This window comes from Pipistrellus kuhlii, unplaced genomic scaffold (genome assembly GCF_014108245.1).
Source record: "Pipistrellus kuhlii isolate mPipKuh1 unplaced genomic scaffold, mPipKuh1.p scaffold_m20_p_2, whole genome shotgun sequence".
Lineage (NCBI taxonomy): Eukaryota > Metazoa > Chordata > Mammalia > Chiroptera > Vespertilionidae > Pipistrellus > Pipistrellus kuhlii.
Window position 1 is genome coordinate 13,307,452 of NW_023425515.1, and position 24,270 is coordinate 13,331,721.

The following is a 24,270-nucleotide window of genomic DNA, read 5'->3' on the forward strand; positions in this document are numbered from 1 at the left end:
GTTTGTAATCATGAATTTATTTCTCAACTAGCATTTATTGGACATAATCTATATACCAGACACTGTCCTAAGTGTTAGGATCCAAATTTGCATAAAATAGGGTCACTGAAAAACAATTGGAATGTAATCTTCAAAGTAATCAGGGTCATGACTGCCAGAAGTCAATTCCAGCATGTCAGTAGGGCTGAATCATTTGGAATGGCTAAAAAGCATCTCCCCCAAACCTGAAAAGGATAATCATTTGCTGCCAGACAGTTCATGGCATTTTAATCTGCATGTTATTGCCTCCTGTTGGCCAAACACCTGAACAGCTGTAGGCTATTCCTAAATCTGACAATGCTTCTATAAACTTTACCCTTTGAAGTGTATGTCTCCACCTTGTCTTAGAACGAACTGTGTTAATAAATAGCATGGGATCCTAAGTCATTTGGTAGACTTTAGCTACTTTAGCTGAAGCTCCTCTGACCCCCAATGCCTTTCAAAATTATCTTTTGTCTTTGAACACCTTATTGAATCTACATGCAGCTCCTTTCTCTAGATTGCAGATCCCTTTGTAATGCTGGGACAAGAATCCCGGCACATGACAGTCAAGGAAAGTCTGTGGAACTTTCCTACATTTGTGAAGACTAATAAAAGGTGATTACCAAACAAGGCATATCATTTGGAAACAAATTTTTTCACTCCAAAATATAGTTATTGGAATTTATTTGATCAACGGATAAAACTTAAATGGGACCCAATGATTAGATGGTAGTAATATATTGATATTAATTATCTGGGATATTAGTCAGCTCCAGCTGCCATAATAAAATATCATAGCCTAGGTGCTGTCAGCAAAAGAAATTTATTCCTCACTGATTTGGAGGCTATGAAGTCTAAGATCAAGGTGGTAGCCAATATTATTCCTTGGTAAGAACTCTATTTCTTGCTTGTGCCTTCATATAATGGGGGGGGGGGGGGGGGGAGAGGAAAGATAGAGAGGAGAAAGGAGAAAGAGAGAGAGGGGAGAGAAGAGGAGGAGGAAGAGGAGGAGGAGGAGGAGGAGGAGGAGGAGGAGGAGGAGGAGGAGGAGGAGGAGGAGGAGGAGAGAGAGAAAGAGAGAGAGAGAGAGCCCTCTGGTGCCTCTTTTTATAAGGACCCATTATGACATCATCTAAACCTGCTTAGCTCTCAAAGGTCCCTTCTTCAAATACCATTACATTGAAGGTTAGGGCCTTGGCATATGAATTTGGTGGGTGGAACACAATCCAGACCTTAGCACATAACTTTGATGATTTTATTTTTTGGTTATGTGGAAAAATGCCCTTGTTTCTATGGAGACATGCAAAAGTAGTTGAGGGTAATGAGGCATGAGGTTGAATTTTCTTTCAAATGATTCCCTGTGCTATACTTGCAAATTTTTATGATTTATTTCAAAAAAGTTGTAAAGATATTGTTTCTGATCTTAAGATTTTAATTCTTGGAAAGAGGGATGTGTGAGAAACTGTAATTGAATACAATTAAGTGCAGTGATGTGTGTGGTGGCATAATAATGAATTGAAATAGAAGAGGGAAGGATGAGTCTGTGCACAAGGAAAGAAGGGAAGAACTCAAAGAGGAGGCATCTTAAAGAGGTCAGAATGGAAAACAAACCAAGAGTTATTGGATCCATGTTTATTCATTAATGATTACGTGACAAAATGTGCTTTTGATTTTTATTTTTTCCCATGTGTTTGACTTTCCTTTGATCCACTATCTTCATTCACCACTCTCTTCTTCTTCTTTTTTTTTATAATATGTTTTATTGATTTTTTACAGAGAGGAAGGGAGAGAGATAGAGAGCTAGAAACGATGAGAGAGAAACATCGACCAGCTGCCTCTTGCACACCCCCAACCAGGGATGTGCCCTCAACCAATGTACATGCCCTTGACTAGAATCGAACCTGGGACCCTTCAGTCTGCAGACAGACACTCTACCACTGAGCCAAACTGGCTTCGGCCCACCACTCTCTTTTAAGATTAATAAAAGACAAAATATTTGCAGATCATGAATTAGTAGCATAAGGTCAGTTGGAGATCAGATAAAAGTGGGTCTAAAATTATGTTTCTTGACCATCATTCTTTTCTATATCATAATACATTTTAACAACACTTTCTTAACTTACTTACTCTACTCTTGCTTTCCCTTTTGTGGACTCCAGAGATAGTTGAAAGGTTTATCTGGTTGGTCTCCATATTTGTTGCTATGAGTATGGTCTTTCTTAAATTTTTATATGAGATTTTTTTAATACACAAGAGGGAGCAAAAGTTAGAGTGCTCTATAATTTCCCTGTTTTCTACAGAGGTCCATGATTCGCTCATTAATTGAACAAGTGTTTACACAGTATTTATGCAAGGGTTGCAAATTTCATACCTAAGGCCTGTCTTGATGGCTTTACATGACTTTTCCCCCCCAATTTAAAATATTTGAGGCAATATTAGAAACCATGAGATTTCCCATAAAAACCCCAATATTTAATTTCCTATAACTTTAGAATTTATGGTCACTTAAAGATACAATTTGCTAAAAAGTTCGACTGGAAAGAGTAGAAGTAACCCCAGTATGTTAATCAGTCTATACCACTCCCTACTTTACAATATTGGTCTCTTATACTCACTTTTATTGTATCCATGGGTCCTGGAGGTACTTAATTAGCAACCCTGGGCCAAACACTAGTAATGGGAAGACATTGGTTTTTTTGAGAACAAAGACATTGACTTCTCTGAGGACAAAGTATGCATTTCAGATGCTGAGTTTCACATTCTCCTCAAGTAAAGGTTATCAACAAGCTTAAGTACTTTTCTTAGAATAGACTGACCAAGATCCTTTCCTTCTTACCTACTTAACCAGGAAAAAAAATATGTAAAATCAGAGTTGGGGAAAGTGGCCTCTGCAAATCAGAAGAGGGAAAAACAAACAAACAAACAAACAAATAAACAAAACTATGATGCACTATTACATTCAGTTTCAAAAGAAACTTTTATATTGACAAACTTAACTTTTTCTGTAAAGGAAATTGAATTTTGTACATTCATTCAGCTATTTTAAATTTACATTACCATTTAATTCAGACTCATATGGAGTCACAGAACCCCTTAAGCATAATTCACACTATAACTACTTTTGCTGGTTGAGACAATGTCAAAGATACATTTAATGGTATGAGTAACAAGTAGCATTTTAAGAAGTACTGAAAACAATGCTCTTTTTCTTTTAACAGAATTTACCTAAAGAATTGTTTCTTTTATGTATTATTTCTATTTTGTAAATAACCATCTATATTTTAATCCACAGAGCCAACTTTATTACTATCTTAAATATAATAATGATGATAATAATAATAATAATGTCTTGCCCTAGCTGGTTTGGCTCAGTGGATAGAGCGATGGTCTGTAGACTGAAGGGTTCCAGTTTGATTCCAGTCAAGGGCACATGCCCTGGTTGTGGGGACAACGAGGAGGCAGCCAATCAATGGTTCTCTCTCATCTTTAATGTTTCTATTTCTCTCTCTCTCCCTTCCTCTCTGAAATCAATAAAAATAAAATTTAAAATAATAATAATAATTCTTACATGTATATAATGCTTTCAAGCTAAGTGCTTAGATCCACATGAGGTAATATATTAATAAGTTCAGCACCATACAAATATTTTTTCATAAATTATAAGTAATTTTCTGAGATACTTGATAGTATGATTTTGAACATGATTATATAAACAACTGTTCATATTATATGTATCTCATCCACCACAAGAATTTATTAGAATTCATTCTATAATTTAAAATATAGAGGCAGATAGTGACATCTTGTACAATTCCAGTAAAATGAAACATTTTCACCTGACTTCTCCCTTTCTCACACTTCAACCCAACTGAACTGAATGATGATTAATTTGGCATTGGCTAGACTCAAAGATGAGCAACATACACTCATCACCCTCTAGGGTTTAACAGTCCATTTGGGGCAAAAAGATGTATGCCAGATGATTTTTTGTATGTGACATAAAATGATGAGATCTATTTTCCCTCTAAGTGTTCTGGAGATGTGAGACAACTGGTGAGAATAATAAGGAAGAGAAGAATCTCTGAATGTTTATGGAAGGAGGTGCCATTTTGGGGGAACTTTGAGGAAATTAGTAGAATTTAATTTTTATATAGCTTCAACACAGTGGCATGATCATCTATAAGATTAGCCTTTGTTTCCCCTGACCATTTATGGGCACTTACCTAAAAATATTTTTATGCCTCTTTACTGTAACACGTTTTCTTCACTCCTTAATTTCCTGATTCATTGTTCAAATGGAAATTATTCTTTTGTATGCCTGCCAAAAGTGTAATTAAGGAAGGCCATCTTTCATTCTATTTTAAAGTTCTATTTAAAAAAAAAAACTGTTTAGAGGGCTTATTAAATAAATCATGCGGCATAAAAAAAATGTTGCCTAATATGCATCCATTAAAAAAGATGAAATAGATGATACACATTGACTTAGAAGGATGTTCATAATTAAAATGTTATAAACACAGAATCATGCATATGGTATGGAAGCATTATGTGCACATACTGATACTGATGTTTGTGTATATTATGAAAGAATTTGGAAGAATAAATACTACAAATTTAACAGCAGCTAACTTTGAGAAAGATATTACTTTCTATTTAGTATAATTCTCTAATTTATATTTTAAACAATTTAAACAAAAATATTTATATTGAAAGAAATACAAAGTAGTCATCATCTACTTCCCCCATTCTAAGAATCAGAAAAATTGCTGCCACTTTTTACTTCAGTAATTTAATTCAATAATTCTACAATATTTCTTCAAGAATAAATAATTTAGTTCAAAATAAATTTTATTAAAATGTTAAAAATCAAATTATATAAAAATATAAACTCAAATTATTGAACAAACTCCAGTGAAGAATTATAATAAAAAAAACATGTTTATAGTAAGGCAAAATTCTAATTTTACTAGGTTTAGAGTCAAAATAGTTAACCAGTAAGGCTCACATTTTTCTGTCAATATATCAAAAACAGCAGAAATAATCACCAAAAGATAAAGGGCAGCAAATGCAACACATTCATCAATCTGCTTTTTCACTTTTCAATGTTTTTATAACCAGAAATAAAATCTTTTATTTGAAATTATAGACAACAATTAAAGATGAAATAGTTTCATAAAACCTCAGCCATTCAGCAGAAAGGTGTACAATGCTCCATCACCAAAGGCAACTATAGATTAGAGCTATAATGTAACAGGAAAACAAGGGATTTCCTTAGCTCCTACTGCTGGTAAGTCTCAGTTGGCCTCACCCAGAGCTACAGGCAAGGTATTCTTTCTCACTAGTGAGACCTACTCTTTTGTCACTTAACCAGATCTCTAAAAAGAATATGTTCTTTCCATATCGGATGAGAAGAGTCACAATTCAATATATATTTCTTTTTTACTGAATGTTCAGTAAGTGAACAAGAATGATATTTTGCATATGAGCAAACTTTTTATCTAAGAGGTACCATGCTTTGCCAGCCACAAAGCTCATGAGCAATGAGCACACTATTGTGTACAAACACACAGCAAACATAAGAGATCATCAACAAAGGCCTGTTTAAATGCAACCTGCCCTGACTTTTTATGAGAACATCTGACTCCTGGCCCACTGTTGGTTTTTATGGCATTGTAGTTTTGGTTTTTGTCTTGTCTTCAATAGACTCTGTTGTCTTTTTTAGGCATCGAGCAATTGGTCCTGAATTAGAAAAGAGGTGCTAGAATGTAGGAGTGGGAAGCTGACCTACATCTGAGCAATTTGCATGTGATTCACCATAATTAAACAATTTGGTCTGAAATAGCTACAATTTAGCTATTATGAGAGAATGTATTTACTAGACTGGAAATTCTAAATTTATTTGCACATAAGTTGTAGCCAAGAAAAGAGACACGTTTTCTGACACTTTTATTAAAAGTAAATTTATATTATTAAATCACTGATGGTTAATTATACTTATGGTTTTTTTGGCTGTTCCTCAAGAAATTACAAACAAAAAAGAATAGCAAAAAAAAAGTAAAATTATGATTGATGAGAGAATCTCAGTTTATAACAATATATTACATATATTAATATACATTAATGTGTATATTATAAAATTTCCTTTCTGATATATAAAAATCACATACACTAATGTCAAACTACCCTAAAATTATGGAGATGGTAGTACAAAAATGTAAAAGTAAGAATTCATTTTGCTGACAGTAAAATAAAAACTACCATCCTATATAATAAAAGCCTAATATGCTAAAGGTCCGGTCATCTAGTGGTCCATTCAACCAAAGTATAATATGTTAATGACATGCTAAGGGTGCTCAACTACTTGCTATGAAGTGCACTGACCACCAGGGGGCACATTCTCTGACTGGTAGGTTAGCTTGCTGCTGGGGTCCAGCTGATCTGGACTGAGCAAGATGGGCCAGACACACCCTCTCATGGTCCCTCCCTAGCTGGTCAATGCCCTGAGCCCCTCCCACCCCTGATTGTGCTCTGGTGGGGTTCCTCGGCCTGGCCTGCACCCTCTCGCAATCTGGGACTGCTTAGAGGATGTTGGAGAGTCAGTTTCATCCCGATCCTGCTCAACACAGGAGCTGCCCCTGGTGGTCAGTGTGCTTCCACAGGGAGAATGCTGCTCAGCCAGAAGCCAGGCTCACAGCTGGCAAGTGCAGCAGTGATTGTGGGAGTCTCTCCCACCTCCGCAACAGCGTTTAGGCCATCAGTCAGACATCCCCCCAGGGCTCCCTGACTGCAAGAGGGACCAGGGGAGGGACCAGCCCCCACTCCCATGCACAAATTTCTTGCCCCAGGCCTCTAGTAATATATAACATGTAACAGTACGGGGAAAAGTTCAAATTGAAGATTCAGCACTATATGTTGGATGATTTCAAGTTGAGCAAGTGAGTAAATCTAGAACACTTTTCAATTTTTCGGAATAAACAATATCAATTCTATCTGCATCTAACAGGAGGAGTAAATTATTGAAACTTGTATAAAACAAACACAACATAGTTTAAAATCAGGAAATGTTTTTTTTTTTTTTTCCTACCTTTACAGGCACATGGGTGTTTTCTGATTAATCTTCAAGGATACCCTGCAAAAGAAATAGAAACTGGATGACATTGTTTTCACATTATAATCAACAGTGAGTGTTAGCAGTCTGTTTGTTTGGGGGGGAGGGGCAGGGGAGGTCTGTTTACTGTGGCAAGTTCTTGGCTATTTCGCCCAGAAATCTGCATGATTCCGGCAACACCGAAGGTGACATAGGGCACATGAACATCATATATGGATTGAGCTTTTTTTGCTACATGGGTATCGTAATTAAGACTATTGTTTATAACTATAAGCCAATTTGGTAATTTTATTACTGACAGCTACCCTGTTTCCCCGGAAAATAAGACAGTTTCTTATATTAATTTTTTATCCCAAAGTTGTACTAGGTCTTATTTTCAGGGAATGTCTTATCTTTCCATGCGCTAGATCTTATTTTCAGAGGATGTCTTATTTTTGGGGAAACACGGTAATAACAGTGAAAAGAAAAAGTAAAATCATATCATGTTGCAAAAATGAAGCAAAACCATACTAGGCAACAAAAATTGTGAACCCAACCAAATATCTATTGTAGATTTAATTACTCCTTTGTGTGGAATTAAAATATATAGGTACTAAGATTTCAGTCTATGTTGCCAGTGAGATCTTGTCCTAAGTTACAGAGATTTAAGAGAAATATTACGTGGCATAGGCAATTACTGTAAGAAAATTCTAATGCCCTTCTTTAGAACAGAATTAGTCTCAGGCCGATCCGGTTTGGCTCAGAGGATAGAGCGTCGGTCTGTGGACTGAAAGGTCCCCGGTCAAGGGCATGTACATTGGTTGTGAGCACATCCCCAGTAGGGGGTTTGCAAGAGGCAGCTGGTCGATGTTTCTCTCTCATCGACGTTTCTAACTCTCTATCCTCTCCCTTCCTCTCTGTAAAAAATCAATAAAATATATATTTTTCAAAAAGAATTAGTCTCAGAACTAGAAGGTAAATTAAAAATCAATGGGCCTAACACCCTTACTTTTCTTTTTTTTTTTTAAATTTAAATTCTTTAAAATATTACATATGTCTCCTTTTCCCCTTCATTGACCTCTCCCTGGCCACTCCCACCCCCAGCACATGCTTATATGCATGCATACAAGTCCTTTGGTTGATCTCTTACCTCCCCTTTCCACCCTCCCCTGCTTTCCCTCTGAGATTTGACTTTTCAAAGCAAAGCAAGGTCGCATAGCTAGCTCCTGGAACTGAGGGTAGAATTTCCATCTCCCAGCCTCATACTCATGCCACAGCATTAAGTTACTTAAATCTTTGTAACTTTCATGACTGAAAAGAAATAAAGGGACTGGATTGTATTTTCTCTCCTTTTGATAAGTTTCGTCTTCTTAATGAAGGTCCATACTCCTGCCTGAATACATAACCTATGTCGTCAACATTTCTGCATCCACCTCATTCAAAAGTCCTTTTCTTGGTGGAGGGAGATACCAAAGAATTAGATGGCAGGATTCTAATCTTAAACTGTTTACAAATCAATGGCAGAAAGCAGAAAAATAACATAAAGGGAAAAAGCGCATGGGCTGCAAAGCTTACAAACCAGTCAATAACGTTACTAGCTGGATATGAGAGAAGCCATCCAATAGTACTTCACATCAAATCTGTTTCCTGGATAGCCTTCAAAGAAAATCTGCCATTGTTCCTTAACAAACGCCCCTGCCCCCAACTTTTTAAATGGATCTGTATTATTTTGCGATCTGTTTAGACTTCTTAAAAAAAAAAAAAAAAGAAGAAAGAAAGAAAAGAAAAAGAAAGAAACAAAACAAAACAAAATAAAAAAAACAAAAAATGCGATCATTTGTGATTCTTAATGAATAAAATGTAATTTTTGGTATAGACAAAAAATGGTTTATTAAGCTATTCAATATTTCTTGTAAATGCTTTCAAAAGACAGACAATAACCCCTGGCCCAGTTTGTTTTGCAGTTAACAGTAACCTCTTGTTTTCAGAAAGTGCAATAACAGAATCAACATTATGTAAGCAAGGAACCTAACTCTGCACTTATCAAGGCCTAGAATTTTAAGAGACTGGGAGCAGGGCAGGCAGCAATATAATAGCTGTGGAATGTTTCCTGCCTCTGTAATCTCAGAAACAGCTTGTGTTGTCACAGGGGAAGCTAACAGTATTAATGAGGTGCCGGACCCCTCCCTGGACAAAGTCAAAGAATAATTCATGTTTCCTTTGCAGAGCATCAAAGAAGGAGTTTTATAAACGTTATATATATATATATAAACAACCCAAAAAGTGTTTCCAAATAGGAGACTATTATTGCTTATGAGGGTGCTACCGAAACACTTAAAATGTTTCCTCTCTCACAAAAAAAAGGATATTGAACAGTCCAGTGAAATTTTAATAATGTGAGAGTTTAGAGTGTGTCTAGCTAAAGTAGCTTAGTATCTTTAAGAAGATAAAGCATTATTTAGTAATAAGCTGTATTTGTTGGGTTTTATTACTCCAAGTTTTCAACTCTGCTTAAATCATGAAGAAAGAATGCTGAGACAATTTTCTGTGTGCCAAAGTTTAAGCAACATACTAAACCAATTCTACTTAAGAGAAATGAAGTCATGCCCTAGCTGATTTGGCTCAGTGGATAGAGCACCGGCCTGCAGACTAAAGGGTCCTGGGTTTGATTCCAGTTAATAGCAAATGCCTGGGTGGCAGGCTTGATTCCCCAGTGGGAGGTGTGCAGGAGGCAGCTGATCAGTGATTATCTCTCGTCAGGTCAGTAATACTTCTATCTCTCTTTCCCTCTCCTTTCCTCTCTGAAATTAATAAAAATATAAAAAAGAGAGAAAGGAAGTCACAGAATTAATTACAAAGAAATATGCTTGTTAAAATTTCAGTTATCTGTAGATTTACATTTTTCTATGAAAAGCCATATGATTATAGTTCAGCACTCTTATTTGAAGACATAGAAATATAAATACACACACATATCCACACCATTTTGGGTGGACACAATTATGTTGTAAACAAGCAAATATGGTTAAACACTTAAATACATACTTCTAATCCATTGTGCATTTTATTCTCAAATATCCTTTACTGGAGACTAGAGTTTTGACATTTAATTTTTCTCCAAAATCAGAGTTATGGCAAAAACAAACAAACAAACAAAAAAACACACACTTCTACAAGTGTCAGAGTGATACATGGTACAGATGACTGCCAATGGAAGGGAAGGCTACCATGATGTGGAAGGCAAGACTTTGTAGACAGTGGAGAATGACTAAGAAGCAAAAGTCAAGTTACTATATTTAATACAAAACAAACTAGAAACTCTCCTTGTTCTCTGCTCTCCTTCTCCTCCATCCAGGAGACTATTATTGCTTATTAGGATGCTAACAAAACACTTAAAATGTTTCCTCTCTTACAAAAAAGGATATTGAACAATCCATGGAATTTAAAATGCTATATAATATACATATATATATATATATATATATATATATATATATATAATTTTTTCAAGCTTTCATTCCTGAAGGTTTTAATTCTTTGATCAAAATAAGAGGTTACAACAAATGTATATTCTACAAAGAAAGAAAATTGCTCAACACGTTTGAGTAGGAGGAAAATTAGACCATAGCATTTCTACACAAGAACAACTAACTTTATGATGTCTACACTATACAACTCTAACACAAAAATAAGCATGCTTTTTATAATGCACAAATAGAGCATTATACTTCACGTATTTACTAAAATAGCATTTAAAAGTATAGTATTATATGTAAGCCAATTGGGTTAAACACTTTTTGATTATCTAGATAAGTCCTCTTATTTTATGGATATATAAATGAATAACATGTATAACAATATTTATGAGTAAAGCCTAATTTTATTATCACAGTATATGCTTTCTTTTGATTTTCCACTAAACTTAGTATTGCAATTTAGAGATAGTGGCCATTAAAATCTTCACATTTTTTAGCTTTGAGGTTTACTTCTGAATCCTCTTTAGGATTCAAGTGAATAATGTCTACTAGTAGTATATTTGTACTTGAAAATCTATATTCTTCTATTTGAACAACAAAAGGAATAAAAAAAATTAAAAATAAAGCTTAATTTAAATTATTAAATTTTTTGATATTATTAGTAGAGGTTTTTGTTCATAATAAATAAATGTATTATTTCTCCCTAGCCTTAGACACAGTCAATTTTCTCTTCTATATTCTACAATTTAAAGAACCCAATTCTATACTTTGAACCACAGTGCAGAGTAAGAATCATTGATAGTCCCTTGGTCTTGGTATCTTTAATAATTATGACAGGAAGTTGTGGTTTAGTTAATGACACACAGATTCTTTTCAAAAATGTATTTAGGACCCAAAGCTTTTATACAATAGTTTCTAGGGGCCCACTGCATGAATTCCTAGCCTCAACATATTATGATTGAGAATACAGTAATCCACCCCACCACATTTATTCCTGCTTTTACTTTCTGTAGTCAACTATGACCCAAAAATATTAAAAGGGAATTCTCTACAGAAATAGAGAATTCATAACATTTAAATTGCATGCTGTTTTGAGTTGTGTGATGAAATCTCAGACCCTTCCTCTTCATTCCACCCACAACATGAATCATCCCCTTTGTCCAGTGTGTCCACACTGTACCAGGTATATACTATCCACCCATTATCACTTAGTAGTTGTCTTGGTTACCAGATCTACTATTGTGGCATTACAGTACTGTGTTCAAGTAATTCTTAATTACCAATGGCCCCAAAGTGCAAGAGTAGTGCTGCTGCAAATTTGAATGTGTCCAGGAGAAGACCTAAAGTAAAAAATCTAAAAGATCTTGACTTAATAAAGAAAGGAAAAATAATAAGCTGAGGTTGCTAAGATCTATAGTAAGAATGTATCTTCTATCCAGGAAATTATAAAGAAGGAATGTAAAATTTGTGCTAGTTTCACTGTTGCAGCTCAAACTGCAAAAGCTATGGCCACAGTGTGGGGTAAGTGCTAAGTTAAGATGGAAAAGGTACTAAGTGAGGGGGTGACACACCTGAACAGAAAATGGATTCTAACTGACATCAACATGTCAACAGAGAGCAGTGAGCCTATATGAAGAAACCAGCTAGGGATCTGCTGAAATGAGTGACACCAAGCCATTTACTGCCAGTAAGAGATGTTTATTACAAATTTAAGAATAGGTTTTAGACTGAAAAATATACAATTATGGAGAAGTTGAGTCTGTTGATGAAGCTGCTGACACATTTCCAGCAGCGCTGAAGAACTTGACTAAGTTTTAGCAGTATATCTGCATTCCAGGCAACACTGGGGGTCTTGGAACTTATCCCCATAGATAACAGGGGACTACTGTAGTTCCAACAGTAGCTTCATATCCAAAGAATTTGATAAGGCCTTTTTGCTCACAAAGCCTCTATTGAATATGATACGACTGGTTCTCGGCCAAAAGATCTAGTGTGGAAATTCATCTCAAGTGATCCTTTTTATCCAAGTGACAGTTGGAGCATGCCCATTGGGATGGCTTTGGAAGTAGAGGCCCAGTATACTTCCAAAAATAAGGAACTCATTTATAAGTGAATATGTGATATGACATATGGCAGTAGTTTTATAAAGAGAAATAAAGCAGGGCAAAGGGGACATGAGTCAGCATTACATTTTCAGTTAAGGTGGGAAGGTTAGACAAATCAGGAGGGAAAGAAACAGCTATACTGAATCCTGGAGGCCATGAGCTATCATCTTTGTTTTGTTAATGTAGAAGTTTGAGGCTTCGAGTCCCCTTCATGTCACCATGTGATCTTTCTATAAAATGGGATAACAGCACAGAGTTGGCAAGTTTTTGTAACACATAATCGATTACAAAAGGACTGCAAGAAAATATCTGAGAGGAAGAACACTTAGCTTTGGACATCATCTTAGGACATTTACACATACTAATTAAAACTCATAATTATTATTTCTATTTTATAGATAAGGAAGCTGACATTTGAGGGGACTGAGTAACTTTCTAACATCACATAGATTATAAGGGACAAAGGCAGAGATTTGGTCTGGGTCCCTTTCACTCTAAAGCTTAGTTCTTGGAGCCCCGCCTTACTGACCTCTTAAGACTAAAATAGAAGGTTTAGTCCATCATCATGTCTATTCTTTCAATGCTCAATATCTAGTATAATAGAGTCACACACTGCACAACAACATTGCAACCAAGGATGGACCACGTTTACCATAGTGGCTTCTTAAGATTATAGCTGAAAATTATCTATTGTAGCTGTAGGTATGTCAGAGAACAACACTACACTCATGTGTTTGATGTGATGCTGGTGTAAACAAACCTGCTGCTATGCCCATAAAAGTCTAGAACATAAAATTATAGTTGTAGACTATGTCACCTAGGATTGTGGAAGTACACTCTACGATGTTTGCACAACAAACATGCCTAATGACACATTTCTCAAAATACATCCCCATCATTATAAGGTGCATTACTGAAACTGGAATAATGTATGTTTCTGCCATGTCTTAAAATTTTTCATAGAATGTTCTCTATGTACTGGTACAAAAGTCCTGAAGAAGATTTTATTCAGGAAAGTAAAGGCAGAATGGTTAACTGATCAGTTCCATTAATTTTTTTAGGGAGAGGGAAAGACAGAGAGAAACATCGATGTGAGACAAACACATTGGTTGGTTGCCTCCTGCAGGAGCCTTGACGAGGGCCCAGGCTGGGAAGGAGCCTGCAACAAAGGTATGTGACCTTGACTGGACTCGAACCAGGGATCCTTTGGTCTGCAGGCAGACACTCTAGCCACTGAGCCAACTAAGGTTGCATTCTCATTCTTTATCATCCAAAGTTCCACCCAACCCAATCCATTTCCCCTGCACCCTCCCAGATACCAACAACTCTGAAGTCTGCATGTGTGATTTCTATGTGTGGTTTTTACCTTTCCTAAGAATGGGTCTCCATAACGAAGACACTGCATAGCTCTCTTCCCTTTCTTTGTGTCAGATTAATGTCTATCCATTATCTAAATTTCAACTAATGTTTCACTTTCTCAGACAGGCCTTTCCACTACCACTACCGGCCTCATTCCTCTCAACTCCTTCTCTTTGGCAATTGTGACTGCTAATATTTACTTCATTGTGCGAGTATTGAATAATCTGCCTCAGACTGTAAACTCCATGACGGCAGGGTCAATTCAGTTTGCTTATCATCCCTGACACACTGTAAGTGCTCAGGCAACATTAAGGGAATAAATGAGTTGAGCTGCACCTTAATTCAGAGGCAAGGGTTCCCATCTGTACTCTCACACATGAAGATACAGGCTTCCTAAGGCCAGGAACCAACCATTTCCTCAGTCAGCTTTTCCTTTAAATGATGTTAGTTTGTCCAACTAACACGAAACAAGGACAACAGGATGTTATTTCTATTTTTCACGCAGATGTTTTCTCCCCACAGTTTTTATTTATTTATTATACCGGGAGAGCCTTCCATTCATCTCAATGGGTCTGGTGCACGTACTGTGTCATATTTTAAGAAAAATAATTCTCTTTCAACACATTCCAATTCTAGGAGTCACCGAATTGCATTAGGGCACCAACGAGAAAACTGCTCTGTGCTATTTACTGTTTCAGTGAGTCAAGTAGAAATATTTCAAATTGTTGTCTCATGACTCTCAAAACCATTCCATGTAAAATACGAGATTCAGTTCACCTCAGTTCCTTCTCAAAAGCGCATGTATTATCGGATCAAGTTACACAGCATCTGTATTTTGAAACTGAGCCCTTTTCCCTCTGGTGTCTCTCTTCTCACATTTTTCCCCAATGCTCACAAACACATAGGCGCGCACATGCACCTTGATCAAGAATTGAGTTTTAGACAATGTGAAGATAGAATCACTTCTGTTTATTTTTTAAAAAAAACTAGACAAGTGAAAGTTCAAGAAAATTAAAAAAAAATTTTTTTGAACTGCGAACTCTAAAAAAATATATTGATATATAAGAATGGACTTTAATAGCACATTTCTCCAGGCCATGCAGAGCTCATGTATCTACGTTTCCATCTGCAAAGTTATGTCTTCAGTTTATGACTAAGAAACCAGAAAAGCAGGATAAATTAGGTTATAAAATATCTTGAAACACTTTTATTAGATATTCCATAACCACATAAAAGTAAAGCACGTCTCTGGGATGAATAAATAGTATTTATATTGCACAAATAATCAAGTCAATGTGTATTATTTTAAACATGAGCAAGGACAAATAAATATAAAGTTATATACAACTTTTATGTATGATGCATAATAATAATTCATGACAAAAGAAACAGAATTTTGATATTTAGGTATGCAATTTCCAAAAATAAGTTTTTCTCTACACTCATTACTTTTTTTTCACCAAACATATTTAGTGTTTTGTGCTTTATACAGATGTTTAAAATTAAAATTCCTATAGCAAACTGACACCATAAATTAAGAACATGGACCAAAGTGAAGTACATTGGGTTGTAGAGTACCTATCAAGAGGTTGCGACTCAGAAAGATTAAAAACATCACCTATATTTTTCTACATCCAGAAATACTTTTAAAATTAATGAATTTCACTTACAGTGTGCTTGGTTATGTGTTTAAGTTGTCCTCAAATAGCCAGAAATAATAAAACTGTGTTTCTGTTTCAGGTGCCTGTCATCCAGCTAGTACAGTGATTTTCAACTTATGCACACATAAAATAATTACTAAAATTCTGCAGCAAACCTAAAATATATATTATATTTTTTGCCAATCTGATAAAAAACACTAGGTATAATTTTGACTCATTCACACCAGATGGGTATTGTGTTAGCTGCTGTCATTTTTTTTTTTAATTTGAAAATCTAAGGGAAAAGAGGTCAGGGCCAATGACTAAATAGTAAGATATTGCATGTTTTACACATTCTTGAGGCAACCAGAGTGTGGCACACCACTTGAAAATATATAGCTCATCCAGTGGGTAAGAGAAACACATAACTGGAAAAAATAGCTGACTGTAGTAAGAATAATGGTAGAGATTGATGGAGAAATGTGCAGGGGGTTACAGGAACATGGATTTGAGTCATCATCTGACTGGAATCAGGAAGAGGGTGAGAACTCAGTTGGTTCCCCAAGGTCAGATAAGAATGAACTGGAATTAGAACTGGCAAAAATTTGCGAGTGTGAAGAGAAAGCCTCCAGACAAAGGAAACAGCTTAATCAAAACCCAGAGACAAGAAAGAGCAAAATGTGAGAAGGAAATTATCCCTGAAGTGTTACAGAGACTAGGAGGCAGGGGAATGGCTGGGGATAAAGCTGGAGACATTGACAGAAAGTCAGATTAAGGACAATACTATGTTTTCCTAAAGGGTTTATCATAATGAATATAACAAATAAATGTAATCTTATTTCCAAAATCATATATGGTAACTGGTGGTTAGGTTTCTGTTTTGAGAAAGATTCTGAAGGAATATTTAGATTTATTTAAATAGCATATTTTATTTGATTACTAATTTTACACAGATGCAAGAATGAGGATTTATGGCTTTTTTTTCTTTATTGATTAAGGTATTACATATGTGTCCTTATCCTCTATTGTTCCCCCAACCCCCCACTCATGCCTTCACACACACACCCTGGTATCTATGTCAACTGGTTAGGCTCATATACCTGCATATAAGCCCTTTGGTTGATCTTTCCCTCTTACCTCCCACCCTCCCCTGCCTTCCTTCTGAGGTTTGACGGTCTGATCGATGCTTCTCTGTCTCTGGATGGCTTTGATGTTATAATTGCAATTCCTGTTATATATAGTTGATGTCTTTCAAGTATATGTGTGGGGTAATATTTTAAGATTTTTCTTTAGTTGCAGAATAATCAGGCAAGATTTGGAATGGAGAAATAAATCAAGAGGGTTTTGCAGTAGTTCAGAAGATATTTGATGAGAGTCCTAAACCAGGGAAATGGGAATACACAGAATGAGGAAGGAAAGTTTCAAGAAATACCTCAAAGGCATATGAGAAGGAGTCAGATGTAGGTGATGATGTTGAAGAAAGAGTCACAGATGACTCTCAAATTTCAGGTTAAAAACTGGTTCATTCTGATACCATCACTTAGGGCAGAAGGTATAAGAATAAGAATAATTTGAAGAGGCAAATGCTGAGATATGGCTTTGACATTGAAGATACTGGTAGAGCCACCTAGGAAGCAGTGAACACATATATAGCTCAGGTAAGAATTAATTTTGTTGGAGATAAAAATTGAGGGAACTATCAGCATACTAATGCAAATAGAAATTATGGAAATCAATTTGGTCACCTAGAAACAGTGTTTACAGTATAAGAAAAAGAAATTCAAAACTGATAAATAATATTTTTCCCAGAAAAAAGGAACCCCTGAAATAAACAAGGAAGATGTATAATGAAAGTTTAGAATGATAACAGAGGGGACAATCACAAAAGTCAACAAAATTTCAAATAGGATGGTTGACCAAGTCAAATGCATCAGGGAACTCCAAAAAAATAAGCACTACACATACCCCTTGGACTTGGCAATGAAGAGTTAATTAAGTGGTCAAAGGTAATGGAGTACTTTCACTAGCATAACAAGAGCAGAAATTATATTTAAACATTACTGATAAAGTTTTTCTTATATCTGTTGAATAAATAAAACCAAGGTTATAATTTCTTCCTTATACATATAAAGCACAAAAATATTAATTTTAAAATAGGCCTTTTGTATAGTATTTTAAATATAGCAACAATCAAACTGTCCCTCTCACATTGATATTTCTCTTTGTGTTAACCTCTTTCTTCCATGTTTTCTAAAAATTAATGGAAAAATATCTTCAGGTGAGGATAAAAAAAAGAAATTCCATATCCTATGAAAGAGGCATCTTGAAAACACCTAAAGAAAGTTGTCATTTTTTTCGTGGCAAAGGGACTGGAGTCAATGCTGACGAAAACACTTTGACGGCTGCAGTGGCTGGCAATGGCAGCAGCAGTGGGGTGCTAGGGGTGGTGCCTTCCCAATCACTCATCTACTTTCACCAAACAGTACTTAAAAAAAAAAAAATATATATATATATATATATATATATATATACACACACACACACACACACATATGTGTGTATGAGTGTGTGTGTGTATGTGTGTACACACATACACACACACACACACACACACACACACACTGAGTTGCCAGATTATTACGATCTCTGAACACATAATAATCTAGCTACTCAGTGTATATCCTATATAATAAAAGGCTAATATGCAAATTGTCCCCTCAACAAGGAGTTCAATCAGCAGGCAGGCTGGTCAACTACCCATGTCTCCTCACCCTGGCCAAGCTGGCTGGATCCCACCCATGCACAAATTCATGTACAGGGGTCTAAAATAAGCCGGGTACACTCACACACACTCACATACACACACACACACACACACACACAAACATACATATACACACTGAGTGGGCAGATTATTATACATTCAGAGATCATAATAATCCTACCATTCAGTGTATATCTAGGTTACAGGCTCCTTCCCAGTCCTGGCCCTGAGCAGAAGGCCACCAACTGATGGGTTTCTCTCAATCAATATTTCTCTCTATCTTTCTCTCTCACTTCTATTATCTAAAAAAATAAATAAATGAGTGGAAAAATATCCTCAGGTGAGGATTGAAAAAAAAAAAAAAGGTGGGAAGAAAAGCAGGACCTCTCTCCAGTTGCTCCACCCCATAACACATGCCCTCACCCCCCTACACTGTCTTTAAATGCTGCCAGTTACTACAGTACTCTTGAGAGGAGAAGCTATTGGAAAAATGTGTGTGTGTGTGTGTGTGTGTGTGTGTGTGTGTGTGTGTGCATGCACAGGCATATATGTATGCAATGGGACATAAATCCTTCCTGATGAAGAGAAGTTGCATTTTCAGTAATCACAGATAAGATGAACTGCTTAGATTATAACTATTTAACAGATGATAGATATATAGATAGGTAGATAGATGATATATAGATAGGTAGATATAGATAGATGATAGACAGAACTAATGTATTGCTGATTTTGCTCATCCATAATATATATATATATATATATTAAAATTTTCATAAATGTAATCATCAGAATTGTTTTTACCATTTTTTCATGATGTTGAATCCTTTCTCAATTGGTAAAGTAGAATAGAAGATATTTATATTGTAGGCATCATCTAGAAATGATAGAAAGGGAGCTGGGAGGGTAAAGGGAAAAATGGCCGAGTCTAGCGAGTCAGAGCAGGTTGTCTTGGAAAGTAATGCTCTACTTTTCTGTTGGATTCAAATGGCAGAAATAGATGTCTATGCAGCGTTTTGGAAGTAGCCATCTGTTTCTGCTCCAGCACCCCACCCACTTGACAAACACTCCCTCAAGAACCGCTGTTCTAAGAAATCCAGTCCCTCCCAGGAGTATCTATTTTTACATATAAATTTGTCAAAGTTATTAAAATGATTCTTCCCTGGTGCTCTTCATCTAGACCATGATTTGGCAAACTTGGAAAATAGAAATCAGCCAAGGCAAACATATAGGCTGAGTTCATTTTAGACTTCTTTGACCAGTAAAAGAAAAATAATTGAATTTACTTAAACATGTATAATGGGCTCTTCAGTAATATTAAAATAAATTTAAAAATTCTGCATGAAATTTCAGGAGAAATAATTTAACTTTTACATATAAAGTGGTTGAGACTTGCAAATACATTTAGAATATCTACAAGCCCATTTTCATTGGTTTTCTCAATAGATACATCCTCTTGTGCTTGCTTTGATTCCAGACCGACTAGCTCTCTTTCAGTTCCTTAACAACTTACTACGTCCTCTAAGACCAGACCTTTAAACATTTTTTAAAAATCACAACCAATTCACTCACCCTAATATTTACAGAGCATCTGTTATATGACAGGCACATTTCTATACATTGAGAATATGTTATTGGGGGCAAGAGAGATACCTCTGCCATCATGGTTTTTATATTTTCTAAGGAGTAATGAGATGACATCAAGATTTCTCAGCTCTGGACCTGTGGGGATTTGGGCCCAAGTAATTCCCTGTCAGGGGACCTATTGTGTGCAGGCAGGATATAAAGCAGTACCCTAGCCTCTACCAATTAGATACCAATAACACTCATCGAGATGTAACCACACAAAATATCTCTAGACATTGTCAATTGTCCCCTAAGAGGAGCAAAATCTTCCAAGTTGAGAGGTACTGGGTTACTTAGTAGCAACTACTATAGTTGTAAACTTTATATTGATTGTAGTAGTTATTGAATACTAGTTTTTCCCATAAGATGATACCTGTCCCCATAAGGGAAAAAAACCCCCACAGTATCCATTTTTATTCTCACCATAATATTTCCAGCATCTAGGACAATAGCTAATATATAATAAGCACTAAATAAATGCTGATTAAGTGACTGAAATATTAAACCAATGGGCAAACGTATTTCTTTTCCCAAACCAGAGTTATATATATTTGTCTCCTCCATTTACTCTTTTCCTTCAGCAGACTCTTATATTGTAGTATAATTGGCTCATCTTTGGTCTGTCTCATCTCTCTGTCATCCACCATACTGAATATTCCTTAAGGGTAGAGTATGTGTCTGATCCATCCTCATCTTCTCACTTCTAGCACAGTACCTGACAGATAAATACTTAATGAAGAAATGAATGGATAGCAACACTAATAATTACTAAGTATTCAACACAGGGCAGGCACCAAGCTAGTTCATTAGTGTTATACATATCACTTGTCATCTTTACAAGAAATTTGCAGAGCAGAAGCCTGAAATTTTGATCTGAAGGAACATGCCCCAGGCATGACATGGTACAGTTAGAATCTGAACTTTCAAAGCTTGACTAAATAGATGGACATTTCTTGGCTTTGTCTATGAGAACCAGTGAGTGGGTTAGCCAATAGCAAATTAAGAACCTCTCCTTTTTAGAAATTACTAAAGAACATTTATTCTTAATTTCTACATATTATGTTTGATAATTTTCACAAAAATAAATGACCCCACCTAAAAGTAACTCAGGCCTCTCACCAGAAATGCCTTTACAACACTAAAATTATTTTTATTCAGAATCATACTTACAAAATAGTACTTGGATCTTCTATAGGAAAGGAATTTTTTTCCTGTTATGATAGTAAAATTTGCTCAGTCTACTCATTGCCTCAGTTCATCTTCTCTTTGTTAAGTAATTATCAGCTCAAATTTGTTCATTTCTTTTCATTGCCTGAAGCAGTTGTTTTCAAATTGCATCTGCTCAGAATATACCCAAAAGTAAATTCATCCTGAGATGTTTCTAACATTAGGAGGTGGTGCTGATACTGTCTAGCTTCAAAGACAGAATTTGTGTAAATTTCTGGTCTCTGAACTTCCAAAGGGCTTTGTACACCTATTCTCATTTATCATTTACTATGTAAGACCTTATATTGGTTAACTTTTTAAGGATTGAATCTTACTTTTCAACAGAAAATATAAGCCATCAATATCAGAAACCTTGTTAATATTTCATCTTAACTAGACTCAGCACTAATGAATATAGCTGGTGCTCAATAAATATTTGTTAAGAAGGTTAGCTAATTTGATCATAAGCTCATTGAACTAAAATAAGCTTAAAATATCTTCACCTAATATCAGAATTGAAATGATCAAAGAATTATACTGTTTGCTAGAAGTGAAGTTCAGTTTTATTCAAATCATCACAACAAACTAAGTAAATCAGCTCAATTCCAAATAGACTAGACTCTAAATAAGTGTTTACCAAAACATATCATTTTGGGATGTAAGAGAGTGTGTGAGATGGAAAATGAAAGAGTCTGGAACTCCCACGACCTCCATTTCCCCCTGAATGTGCCTGGCAGCAACAATGGCAGGATGGAATTCCATCCAGGGCAATTCTATTCAAGGAAGACTGCCCCGCTCATATTCCTTCTGTAGCCTTTGCAAAAATTATGAGAAAAATCATGTTTGATTTTTCTTCTCACCCTAAATGCAAACAAACCACTTCACTCCCTTTGTTCTCTTTTCTTGTTTGGGAGGAAAATTAGGGGAGAAATGTTGACAAAATTAAAAAAGTTTTGAAGTCAGGAAAAAATAAGTATTGTACTATTCTTTTTAAGTTCTCATGTTCCATTAACTTGTGTACATGCATATAAGCATGTGCACACACACACACACACACACTGTATATATTCATGAATATATATTATACTTATATATAAATTATGCATATTTGATATGTATTTTCAAAATCTTGCTTTTAATACTATCTGAGTTATAGTAAGGCTAGAAAGATGGAAACTATGTAAATCTGATCAAAAGCATTCAAATACCCTCAAAATGCCATTTTATTGTTGACTTAATATCTAATATTCCAATCTCTATATCTTCTTCAATAGTTGAAATATGGAATCAGATATGAGTGCATAATCCTCAAGACTTGCATTTATCATATGCTTAAGATAATATTTACTTCTCCTTATATGTTGAAAAAATTGGTATAAGAATTAGTTAGTATTAAAATATTAATGAAAAGCAGAATGGTGGAAAATATGTGGCAAAACAAAAGCTCTTGTGAAATTAAATGTATAGCTTAGATTAGCCTGCTAAATGCAAATAACTGGTTTTATACACTGATAGATATTGATATAGATATATAAATATCTAGAGATGCTTTGTGTTCTGAGAACAATTACATGTAAATAGTTTATATATCTGTTATACATTGAATCAATTACCTCTAGCATTTTCTGGGGTAAAAAAAGAAAAGAAAATGAAAGCATTGCAAAAGAGACCTCCTTAGAGGTATCTTCGTTGGTTATTTGGCTCAAGCCCTTACTTTGCAAATGAAGAAACTGGGATCCAGACAGCTTAACTGATTTTCATTTGAAAGCTGAAATATAAATCCATTTGTGGATTCCATTTCTAATAAGTGAGGAGCCTGTTTGGCAATTCTTTAAATAGCGGTGTTATTTGCAGCATCCATTTCCCTGAAAGCAATGGCCCTCGTCTTCCTGGCAACTTGTTTTCTAGAGTCATAAGGTTTCACCATTGCTCACCCCTGTCTGTAGCATTTGCTTTGTTCCTGTGCCCATTCTTCAAAGGCTTGCTCAAATGCCACTCCTTCATAACGATGCCTTCTGTGGTCATCCCAGCTGGAAGTGATCTTTAAGTCCTCTGATCCACTCCAGTAATTATCACATTCAGTATTGTAATTCAACATTGCTTTGTGAAAGTGAATGGATGGACTCTGCAGTTCAGCAGATAAGGGTTCAAAGTATGGTTTTGTGGCTCATAAGCAAATAAACTGTATGCATGACAGTCAGCTTCTCTGAGCTGTAGTGATGGATAATTAGAACTACTTTCACTCTATTTGGTATTACCCTTCCTGCAATATGGTAATCAAGCATATTAGCCAGTTAGATTAGTTTTAAATCAAGATGTCGTATACATTTGTTAAACATTTACTAAGTTATCTTCAACATGCCAAAACCTGAACTAGACTTTTTCAACATTTCAAAGTCACGTGGTTAATTTCTATCTATGTTTCCTAACTCCCTAACCAAAATATTCACATTTTAAAAACAGGGGCTATAGATGTTATCATATATTATTTTATGCCCCTGGTGCTACAGTAGGTATTTGACAGATGAAAAAGAGGAATAAATAAATAAATGATTGAACTAATTATTACCTTTACTAGAAATTTGATTGGCCAGTTGTCAGAAAGAGTTAAAAACTGTTAAGTGACTAATTCTATATGAAAATGAACTATTTTTGTTGTTGATAATATTTCTAAAAATAAAAAATAGACTTATTCTCTAGAAGCAATTAATTTACATTTTTGCCCAGAAATATATATTTGATTAACTAATATATTGCATAGAGAATTTCATTAAATAAAATTAAACTTTTATTAAAATTTCTACATCGAGGGAATGATTTGCAATATAAATTTATCTGAGCACACTACAAAAATTGCTCAATCAATGGAAGAAAACATGATTTCTGCTATTAAATATGTCTATAATTTCTTTGTCTTATATCAGAATATCATAACTTCTTTAAGCTCAAACCCATTGAATAACTACCAATAAATTACAAGTGTCTG

The 24,270-nt window shown here is 35.3% G+C and overlaps 1 long non-coding RNA gene across 1 annotated transcript in view; it reads right to left on the reverse strand.

Annotated features, from left to right (window-relative positions):
• The window catches only part of LOC118723211, a 159,267-nt gene that overhangs the window by 103,856 nt on the left and 31,141 nt on the right, over positions 1 to 24,270 (reverse strand). The window contains exon 2 of the long non-coding RNA XR_004989193.2: positions 7,106 to 7,150. This is a non-coding gene — a long non-coding RNA (uncharacterized LOC118723211). The remainder of the gene's footprint in view (positions 1 to 7,105; positions 7,151 to 24,270) is intronic.